Source organism: Lathyrus oleraceus, chromosome 2, assembly GCF_024323335.1.
Source record: "Lathyrus oleraceus cultivar Zhongwan6 chromosome 2, CAAS_Psat_ZW6_1.0, whole genome shotgun sequence".
NCBI lineage: Eukaryota > Viridiplantae > Streptophyta > Magnoliopsida > Fabales > Fabaceae > Lathyrus > Lathyrus oleraceus.
Window position 1 is genome coordinate 122,358,609 of NC_066580.1, and position 12,309 is coordinate 122,370,917.

Genomic DNA, 12,309 nt, shown 5'->3' on the forward strand with positions numbered 1-12,309 from the left:
AGCGGTCCAGTAAAAATTAGGGATAAACAAAATAAATCAAAAGAGGTAATTAAATCCTCAACAAAAACAAAATAAGGTGACTGCCATTTCAAGAAAATCTCATCTTGAATCCTCATTTTCACTTTCGCACCTTCGAAGTCGAATGCGTTTATTGAATTAACTGAACATAGGAACTGGAGATCATCAAGAAGAAGGGGTGGGTAAAAATAAATTTTGAGCCTTATATCCTTTTGTTTCAAAAAACCGTGAACCAGACCACATTACAATCCTTAAAAGACCTAATTGAGGCAGAGTCTATTTTGAAAGCATATAACAGCAAGGTTGCATTAACCTGACTCCAAACGATCTTTGTTAATCATTTGATCACATCATCTTGCATACTGTGAGTGACTAGATCATCATTGTGTTCTTATCATTGACCCGCTCACTATATTTCACCCATTCATATCAATAAATTTTGATTTCAAATTTTTGCATAAGCACTGCATTAAAATTACCATTTTTTGAATGAACAATCTTATTTGAAAGTCAACACTTAGCATCAAGGAAATTCCAACAATATACAGTTGAAAAACTTGATAAAGTGAAAGAAGTCTTGTCAGGGGAAAATCACTTTGAGTATCGGTCAATCGAAGCCAATCACCCTAAGGGTCATCTAGCCAAGAGTAATTTGCTTCAAGACTCAGACAGGGGCAAGCCACCTCAGAAGCTCATTGAGTCCAACAAGCCAAGGACAGTCAATCAAAAGTCCATCGTTTCAAGATTTGGTTAATCAGGGGTAAACCACTGCAAGTCTCGAACACTTGACGCAAGCCATCGCGAGATCGTCTCACGTCAAGCTGTTTCAAAGTCACTTTCAAGGTGAACATTTTCCAAAGACCCAACTGACCGGGGAAAATGAGCCACAGAGGGGCAAAACCTGTTTCTTCATGCTTTCGAACTGCTTAAACAAATTTTTCCATACATCAACAACTATTGAGTTTAAGACGAGTGCCCGAAAATTATGCTAGCACAATTCATTAATCCTCCAAAAGGATCCAATTGGCTACGTTGTGGCTGTCAAGATGGGTATAATTATCCTTTGACAACATCTATCACAAAATATTTGGTTGAGTTCTCGGTGTTGAGGAATCATGACTTCCATAAAAGCCTTTACAAATTCCCAGTCCACTCAAGTGTCAACATTTTCATATCATGATCATTCATATATCATGCATAAAAACAAATTCAAATCATGCATAGCCAAAATGTACATCACGCTCATTTTGCATTGATCCAGGTCTTGTTATTGATCCTATATCCTTTGACCTCTAATTCCAGTTTGTCTTTGGTTCCCTTAAACCATCACCCAATTTTCGCAATCATTTTCAAGTCCAAATCAGTTGGCACATATCAAAAAAAAATTGTCCATGCGGTTCATTTCCTTTTTGGATTATCCGATGAATTTCCGGATTACTCATTTGTTTATTGATGTATTTCCATAACTTGTCTGATGTATTTCCAGATGTTTCCCCACCTATTTGATGTATTCTCGAATATGTCTGTCTTATATTCTGATGTATTTCTAGAATTTTATCTGATGTATTCTCGGATGTGTCTGTATTCTGATGTATTTCCAGAATTTCCTCAATGTATTACCAGATGTGTCTGTATTCTGATGTATTTCCAGAATTTCCTCGATGTATTACCGGATGTGTCTGTATTCTGCTGTATTTCCGGAATACCACTTGTAATTCTGATGCATTTCTAGAATTTGTTTCTTTTACTCTCCGATGAATTCTCGGACATGTCATTTTTGTTCTGACGCACTTCTAAAACCCCTATGTCACTCTGTAAGACCCCAATTTTGTCCCTAAGATCCCTCATGGCATCATATCATACCATATCATTGCCTCAAGGATCTTTGTGCACCTTTGCTTCCCTCCTAGTGGGTGGGTTATCTTGTGAGTGTGGTTCTTGATCACCAAGCATGTGTGCATTTGTATACCCTTGCTTTTCATCTGTCTATCAACCAAAAGTACAAAAATGTTGTCATCTAACCATGTTACTTGCAGATGAAGCAAATTAGGTCAAATCAGCCAAGGTTAGTCATTGAGATAGATGGTGGCCATTCTTGAAGAATTTGGGCACCATGATCATTCATCAAGAGTTCATATGAGTTGTGACATCATTTTGAATCAAGATATCAAGTGGTAGGGGCTTGGAATTCATCAGAACATGGTTCAGTCAGCCAAAACCCTAGCAAAGTCAACAAAAGTCAACTATGGTCGACTGTGCATTTAATCAGTGATTTGATGGTGGGAATTGGTTTGAGAGGTCTCATTCATGTCCATATAAGCCTCATATAACATGTCAAACATCCACAGTGAAGAATTTGAAGTCAAACAAGAAATTTCCAAAAATAGAAAGTTGACCTGTAATTGGAATTTGCCAAAAATGGAAAGTCTTGCTCCTCAACTTTACATCATCATACAAGCTTCAAATGAATTTTTGTCCAACATGAAAGTTGAAGATTTTGTTCTCCCATTTCCAAAAAGTCCAAGAACACTCATTTATCATGTGTGGTTGACAAGTTACGATCAAATCATTCTCAAATATTTTGAACTTCAAAGTGGCATATCTTCCAAACCATTTGGCCAAATTGAGTGAGGTTTTTTCTACAAGTCATATTTGATGTTCTCTATACAAATCTTTCACCACAATTCACCAAAAATTCACCAATCAAAATGGCCTTTTTCAAGTGGCATGAATTAAAAATGAGTGAGGTGAAAAAATGACCTTTCAAATTAGCCATTTCCAACAATTTCTACTAATTGAAAGTGTTCAGAAATTGAGTTTGGAGTTTGTCTAAGGCCCATTTCGCAGCTGTAGCACATGCCCTTGTCATTTAAGTGGAATTTCACAAATTAACCAAAAACACTTCATTTTGAGCTAATCCAATTACCACTCAATTAACCAAAACTTAGCAGCTTAAACACAGTATATATTTGCACATTTTCTGCTGAAAAGCCCTAGCCACTTTTTACTAAACAGGTCAAAAACTCTCTTGCTCTCAAAAACATTCATTTTTCTCCATCTTGAATTTTTGCTGAAAACTCCAAAAGAGCTCGAACTTGTGTTGGTTGCTTCATCATTCACCATCACTTTGGAAGCATTTGTGAGCATCAAACCACAACTGTAGCACCATTATACAGCACTGTTTCATCAACCTTCTTCCATGGCAGATCTTGAGTGGAGCTATTTCAAAGGTTGCTGAGCTAAAACTCCTTGACCATTCATCATCTAAAGCAACATTGTTCATCTGTTTCAGCCTTGTACAACCAAACAACCAGCAAATCATCAATGTGCTCCAAATTTGGTAAGTTTTCGAATCACACCATTTTCAAAATTATGATATGCTTTAGAAAGGTCTTTCCATGCTGATTTTGTTGAACTTTAAATCGTGGCATTTGGTTGTGTATTTTGAAAGTTACGTTGACATGAAGTTTCACATGTGAATATGTTTTCGCTTGGTTCATCCATGTTAGCATGAGTTAGCAAAAATTAGTGTTGGATTATTGATTAGCATGTTGAGTTGATTTGAATGTGGTGTTTGTTTCGAATTTCTGGAAAAAAATTTCTTCAAGATGATGAATGTTGTTACTGTAGCGAAGAACCCTAATGCTAAACCCAGGAACGCGTTTGCCTGTTTGGTTTTTTTGTGTTTTGCATGAGAACACTGTTTCATTGGCCATGAGCGAATCAGAACTTGCCACCTCCTTAAGTGAAACGGTGCGTTTCACTTAAGGGAACCCATAATTACCAATTTGCCACCGGTCGTTTATTAATTCAATTAAATCATTTTATCTTTTAATTTTTATTTCATTTTGTGACACCATCTTACAAAAATCATAGAGCACTCATTATTTATCCAATTTTCATGGGATTTTTTGCAAAATACTCCTCTTGATCTCTAGTATTTTATCATGATTTTTCCAGATTTTTTGCATGTTTGGATTTTAAAATGTGCTAGGGTTTGTCATATGTGTCCATTTTATGTATGTCTCACCAAATTGATTGTGAAATGATGATACATTATCCAATGCCTCTCAAATTTTTTGTGCTCAAACTAGACACATTCATGGTGATTTTGGTGTAGAGTTTGTGAATTTATCATTGCTGGTTGTGGTGTTATGATTTTTTGAATAGGGGTGTGACAATTTGTGTCACACCATTGAAGTCCAACTTCATGATTTTATTTAACATGCTTATTGAACTCAAATTGGTTGGAATTTTTGCATGAATGTACTTGTGGATGTCTAGTTTACATGTGAATTTTTCTGGAATTATTGATGGCATTTCCTATTTGATTTGGAATTTCTCCCCTGTTTGGTCATTTGTTGGCTTTTTGTGACACATGTTCTCATATGATTTGTGAAATTCTCATGCATTATTGGATGGACTTGAAATTTGACATGTGATTTGTAGACATATTAATCTTTGTCATGGTTTTAGTCCCATTCATTTCTCATATGTTGCCACTGATTTATGATTTATTGAAGTTGGTGTATGTTTGGTTGACTTCTTTGAGCATGCTTGAACTTGCCTTGCCTTTCTGATTTTCATTGACTTACTTCCCTTGATCCAAATGAGCTGAAATTTGATATGCTTATCATGTTATGGATGATGTTTGATCATGAATTATTTGATAATTTATTGAAATGTTTGAGATTGGTTTTGAGCTAAATCATTCTGTTGACTTCTTTGAGCTTCTATATGCCATGCTTTGACCTAATTTGCTTATGAAATGATAATGATGAATGATATGAACATGAAACCACTTGGGTTTGCTTCTTGATTGTTTGAACTTGATTTTGGACACTTGTCACTTGCTGTTTTGATTTTCTTATCTCCTTTTGACCCTAGGCTTGTCCTAGTGGTCATGTTGCTCATGTTTAAGTTTGTTGTTTCAGGTTAAGCAACAAATGTTTCAAAGAGATCATTACAAATTGAATGAGCTTGATTGATTATCATGAACTAACTTGTTTGTTTTGTAGGTTGCTTGGCTCACATGCTTTGAGCTTTGTGCATTGCACATTTAACTGATTGTGTTGACTATTGATCTCTATCTCATTTTGATTTAACTTTGAGTTGTATACTGATGTTGTTTGACTGGTTTCAGGTACCTTTAGTTGCTTAGTTCTTTAAGAACTTGCTTTGCCTTGCTTAATAGCAATTTGCATTGAGGTATAATTTCTTATCTTCATGTAGTCTGGAAGACCTGGCCTGTTACTTGGCCAGGCAACTGTCTGAAGTCCTCCTTAAGAGGCAATGCTTGTGTGTGTTTACTTTTGTCCCAAGCAGGAAAAGTCCTTTGAATAAGGCAATTGGTAGAACCCAAGAGATATGTAACCTATCTCCTACTATTCTGTGTGTCACTCACCTTGCTCACACCACATGTGTTGATGCATAGTGAGTAAAAACCCAAGATCTATCGAGTCAATAATCTGTGGAGAGAGTTCCTACTTTCTGAACTCCCACACCTTCTGATATTCAAATGCTCTCCCTGGCCAGGGATAAGAGCAATGAGGCACACCCCTCATATCTTTTCATCTGCTTCACCTTAGCCCCTCAATGGCAAGGTTAAGAGCACCATTAACCCTATTCCAGTTGGCTTCAATGCCTAACCCTTTGTGTGAGCCTGATTGTTTGGTTATAGTGTGTGCTGAATGACTTTAATTTATTGAGTGCTTACCTCATATACACATGTCTGCTTGCATGCTTTGTGCATTTATCATCATCAATTACTCATTAGTGCATGATCATTTCATTTGTCTCTGTGACATATCTTTGTTGTTTGCCCATTGAGGACGATTGTAAGACCATCCATTGGCCATTGTTCCTATGATATGGAAGTGAGTATAAGACCATCTCATTGGCCACTCATCTTCTCTTTGCTTGATGCATTTGCATTTGTTGTATGTGAGGATGCAATTGTAAGTCCCTGCAAGTTGGCCTTTGCTTTCCTATGATCATATGTTGGATATTGGTATAAGCCCAGACAGATTGGCATCCGGTATCCAAGTTTCGTTTGTTTTAGGAGATTGGAATAAGTCCATCTATTGGCTTCCGACATCCTTGTTTCTTTGTTTAGGAGATTGGTGTAAATCCATCTATTGGTATCCGGTATCCGCTTTTGTTTGTGAGATTGGAGTAAGGCCATTGAGTGGCATCCGGTATCATTTGTTTGCTTATTTTGCTATTGCTCATTGCCTATTCCAAAGGACGCACTTGAGTCATCTTCTATATGATTTCAAGGGGTGAACCTTCTAGGAAGTTTTACACTCCAATTTCATCCATTCATCCCATTTTGTCCTAGACCTTTTCACACATTACTTTCAAAACTTGAGATAGATATTGTGCAAACATCTTCATGCTTTCAAATTAAAAACCTGGACCCCAAGTCCTTGACTTTTTCAAACTCCATTTCATAATACTTCTTTTGAATCAATCTTAATCATATTTTGACCCTACTTTCACAATCACAATCAATTAACTTCACCCATTCAATTGTTTTGTGGCTTTGTCCATTCTTGCTAAGTTTTCACACATTAGCCATAGGTTTCAATTATCATTGTGGTTGATGTAAATCTTACCCTATCCTTAGTGAGTCGACTATAAGACTTCCGTACTGAAAATAGGGTTAACCCCTCTAGTACGTCGAAGCTATCCTCGCATGGTGGATGTTGGTCTTGGTCGAGTTTTCTCCCATTGATAATGAAGAGCCTCAGTGCTATTGTTTAAAATTGAACTCACTAACTTTTGGAAATCTTTTAGCCGAACTACGGCGTTTTGATCCTTACCTTTGATGGAAGGTACGTAGGCAACGGGTTCATCCGTTCGAACACAAAAATAATAAAAATTGTATATTCTTTTCTCATCATCCCAATCATGTTTGCACAATACTTATGTCATAACAAATAACAATTTTATACAACAAGTGTGAAAAGGGCTCCCTAGGAGTACCTAGGATGTAGTGGGTGCCTAACACCTTCCCATTGCGTAATTTACCCCTTACCCAGACTCTCTGATCTTTTCATTAGTTTTCTACGCGTAAAACTTCTTAGGCTTTTGTTCGCTTTTTAGCCAGTCCTTTGGATAAATAAAAGTGCGGTGGCGACTCGAATTCATTGTATGCTTCGCTTATGGTTTAATCAATAAATCATATAGCGACGAATACACCGCTACAGAAAAGTGGCGACTCTGCTGGGGAAATAAGTCCTTGGTGGTATTGCCTACTTTTCACCCTTGTTGTGTGATATATTATTATTTGTTATATGACATATTTTTATACCATTTGGGATGACTGTATTGATTGTAATGTTTGAATTGCTTGATATACAATTGCTGTTTGCTTTGGTGATCTGTGAGATGAGTTCTATACCCGAACTCGAGTGCACTCTAGGATAGGAGAATGGCATAGTCTTGTTGACTGGTGTGGAGTATTCCTTAACCAGTTGACTTGCGAGTCCATTCACTTGGTGGAGGTCATGTTGGATTAATAATGTCACACAAGTTATTTGTGGTTAGGCATTATTCTTTCAATCATGTGCCGCAGAAGCCAAGGACCGTAGTTTACCAAACCCATCTTGGCCTATTTTTAGGAACGTAGTGCGGAGGTCGTTCAGATGTAAGTTCTGATGCGATTGTTACGCGATACTACACTCATAAGAGTTTCTCTTGAGAATATTTTTGGAATACGAGTATTCGTTCCTCCGATAATATTCGAAAGATGGAACGATGATTATGGGAACCTCTGGTAGAACATGTCTGGCAGGTTTAAACCCTAGTACACTCCCTTTGGGTGGTTCTTAACCGAGACTCCATGCTCGTGACTCTCAACAAACCCGTGATTCGTGGTTGAGTCGTTCAGACAACCTTAATATCAATGGAACCTGGGCGTTGATCAGGTATAAAACCTAAATCCCCCAAAACGGATGGTTGATATTAAGGATGTTCGAGCCGGTTCATGTACCGTTAATATCAATGGAACTTGGGTGTCGATAAGGTGAAAACCTAAATCCACCAAAATGGATGATTGATATTAGGGATACAATGAGCTTTCCCATGACCTTTGTTTGGTGTGACTTGCTTGATCCTTGAGTGTGATTGTTGCATTCATGCATTCATGCATTCATCTGCACTTCATGTCATCAGAAAAAAGAAAATTTTCAAGGAACTTAAAAGGGTTTATTTGCAAAATTTTCAGACATGGAAAGACCAAAAAGGCATACGAAGAAGTACAACTTTAAACAGCCCGATGTAAAAGAGTTAAGGAATCTGACATCTTATGTATTAGATCCCTTGGGTTTCAAAGCTCGCTATGGGAAGCTCATGCCTCTGCTCACTACTCAGGTTGATGAAGGGCTGATGAGTACTCTGGCTCAGTTTTATGATCCGCTGTATCATTGCTTCTCATTTCCGGACTTCCAGTTGCTGCCAACCTTGGAAGAGTATTCTCATCTCATTGGGATTCCGATTCTGGATCAAGTGCCGTTCAGTGGCCTAGAGAGTATTCCGACTGCTCGAGAGATTGCCAGCTTGTTGCACATAGATGAAGATTTGATTAGGGCTAATCTGACTACCAAAGGCGGAATTCAGGGTTTTCCTTCCGAGTTCCTCATTGCTCAAGCTACCTTCTATGGGAAGGCCATGAGTGAGGATGCCTTTGAGGCTTTGTTTGTGCTGCTCATCTATGGATTGGTGTTGTTTCCCAACTTCGACAAGTTCGTGGACATGAACGCCATTAGGATTTTCTCAGTTCTTAATCCCGTTCCGACTTTGTTGAGCGATGCCTATGTCTCTTTGCATTTGAGGAACGCAAAGGGTGGAGGAGTTATTGTCTGCTGTCTACCCCTGCTGTACAAGTGGTTTATTTCGCACTTGCCGCAGACAGTTGCTTTCAAGGAGAACAAGGGATGTCTACGGTGGTGTCAGAGACTTATGTCTCTCACCAATGATGATATCACTTGGTATGATCACGTGTATGATACCGTCCAGATCATTGATTATTGTGGTGAATTCCCTAATGTGCCTCTTCTTGGCACATGTGGTAGGATCAGCTACAATCCTATTCTCGCACGACGTCAGCTTGGGTTCCCCCTGAAAGATAAACCTCATAACATTCTGTTAGAAGGTGTGTTCTTCCAGGAGGGTAAAGATCCCCAAGGCCTGAAGGCCAGATTTGTCCGTGCTTGGCGCAGTATTCACAAGAAGAGTAAGAATGAGTTGGGTCCAAAGAACTGCATTGCTTTGGAGCCATACACCTCTTGGGTCAGACAGAGAGCTGCCGTGTACTTGATGCCATATGATCATCCGAGACCTACACCGTTGGATGTGGCTGGGCCTTCAACCCTCCCTACCCAACGTGTAGAGGAGTTGAGAGAAGAAGACCTTTCACGTGCTTGGATCCGTGAAAGAGAAGAATTGCTTCAGCAGCTTAAGGAGAAGGACGCTATGATTGAGTTCCTCGAGCATCGAGTGATCGACGATCCGAACGACACTTGGACCTCTCTGCTTCCTCAGTCTTCCAAATTCTGGAAAAGGAGGTATGATCGACTTGCAAAGGAGAAAGCAGATATGGAAGCGGCCTATGAGAGAGAGATCAAGAAGCTGTGTACTTCTCGTCTTCCAGCATCCCGAGCTTCTAGGGATCCATAGGATGTTTATTTCCCTTTTCTCTTTGTAATAATCAAAAATGCTGTACTTCTTTGTCTCGATATATTGAATGAAATATTTTCCATGAGAAATTAAAATGCTTTAACTATTCAAAATATTGCAAATAATACCCTAAGGGTTCCTTGAAAATAAACAAAGCATCTGCACAAGCATTTCATGCATCATTTTTGCATAAGCAGGTACCCTTTGTTTCTGGTCTTCTTGTCCTAACTGTGTTCTTCATTTATTTTGAAGACAAGCTGACTCACCGGTATTATACGCGAGTCAATTCTGCGAGAGTCATGGAGCAACTAGAACAAGAGAACAGAGAATTGAAAGAAGAGGTCGCCAGACTTGGCGCTTTGATGGAGCAACTCCTCGCTGCTCAAAATCAACTTTCTCCACCTCCTGCAACTCCTGCCTAGAGGACGGTTATTTCAGAGGTCTCCACTTCGACTGTGCCAGTCAGTGCTCCGGTGCCCAATGCTATGCCAGCCGGGTTCCTTTGGGGGATGCCTCCAGGTTTTATGCCTGATCGGCCTGCGCCAACTTTTGCTCATATGCCGGCATCTAGCCCGGTCCCTGTTCCCGCTCCTCCTGTCGTGCATACCATGCCAAGGGTAGACGACACCATCTATCACTCCGAGCCATCTGAGGGCCCGGACGTTTATGAAAAGATGGACGCCATGAACGACCAATTCCTTGAGCTGAGAAAGGAATTGAAGACTCTTCGAGGCAAAGATTTATTCGGCAAGTCTGCTGCCGAGTTGTGCCTTGTTCCCGGTGTGAAGATACCGATTAAATTCAAAGTGCCTGACTTTGAAAAGTACAAAGGGAACACCTGTCCACTCGCTCACCTGGTCATGTATGCCAGGAAGATGTCTACCCAGACTGATAATGATCAACTTCTGATTCATTATTTCCAAGATAGTCTGTCTGGTGCCGCGCTCAGATGGTACATGAGTTTGGACAGTGCCAACATCAGATCCTTCAATGACCTTGGCGAAGCTTTCGTCAAGCAATATAAGTACAACGTCGATATGGCGCCTGACCGAGATCAACTCAGGTCCATGTCGCAGAAGGACAAGGAAACGTTCAAGGAGTACGCCCAGAGATGGAGAGAGCTGGCAGCTCAAATTACTCCACCGCTTGAGGAGAAGGAAATGACCAAGATCTTTTTGAAGACTCTTGGCTCATTCTATTATGAGCGGATGGTAGCAAGCGCTCCCTCCGATTTCACCGAGATGGTGAACATGGGGATGCGTCTCGAAGAAGGTGTCCGTGAAGGACGATTGGCGAAGGATGAGAGCTCTTCCTCTAAACGATATGGAGTGTTTAAGAGGAAGGAAGGGGAAGCACATGCTGTGCAATCCCAGCCCAAGCATAGAAGACCCTCTGTTCAGAGGAAGCCTGCACGTCATGCCGGTCATCAGCACCAGGTGGCTCATATAGCACCTGTCTTCAAAGACAATGCTCAGCAACATCAACAATATCATCATCAGCAACAGTATCAGCAACCTCAGTACCATCAACAACAGTCTCGTCCACAGCAACAGGCTTACCAGCCTCGTGGTAGTACAAGTAATCAAGCGAATGTGAGTTATGATAGGAAGAAGATCAGTTTTGATCTGATTCCCATGTCTTACGCATAGTTATATCCCTCTCTAATAGAGCGGAAGCTGATTACTCCAAGAGATCCTCCGGCTATACCGATCAACCCTCAATGGTGCTATAAGCCTGACTTGCACTGTGTCTATCATTCTGGCGCTCCGGGCCACGATATAGAGAATTGTTTTCAGCTGAAGACCAAGGTTCAGGACCTTGTGAGATGCGGTATTCTGAGTTTTGAAGATTCAGGTCCAAATGTCACCAAGAACCCATTGCCTGCGCATGGGAAATCAGTCAATATGATTCAGGAATGCCTTGGGAAGTACAAGGTCAGATTTGTAAGCCACATTAGGCAGTCGTTGGTTGAATTACATCGTTTGCTGTGTCAGTACAGCTACTTGGAGCATAACCACGACAAGTGCCGCGTCTATTCGGTTAACCGCTTGGGTTGCGACCAAGTACGCAGAGAGCTTCAAAAGCTATTGAATGAGGGTACCATTGAGATTCTGCAGAATCGCAGTGTTGATGAAGACGAGCCTGAAGTGAATGTTATATCTCCAGTGTTCAAATTACCCGAGCCTGTTGTTATTCGCTACAATAGCAACAAGCCGAAGGCTTCCCCTTCTTTGGTCATTAAACCTGCCGGCCCTGTGCCCTATTCATCTGATAAGGCCGTTCCATTCAGATACAATCCTGTCGCTGTGCAAGATGGGGTAGAAGTGCCTTTGCCTTCAACTTCCGTGACCAACGTCGCTGACGTAAGTGGCTTGACCCGAAGTGGTCGTGTGTTTTCTGCGCCTCCTAAGGCTGTTGCTTCTGATACGGTTGAGCGTTCGGTTGGGACCGCTGTTAATAGTCAGAATCAGGCACGTGATGTTGCCAAACCATCCTCCTCTGTACAACAAACTCCTGTTTCTTCAGTTGGCCCGAGTGGCATTGTAGATGAAGAATCTGATGAGATGCTGAAGCTCATCAGAAAGAGTGAGTACAACGTTGTAGACCAGC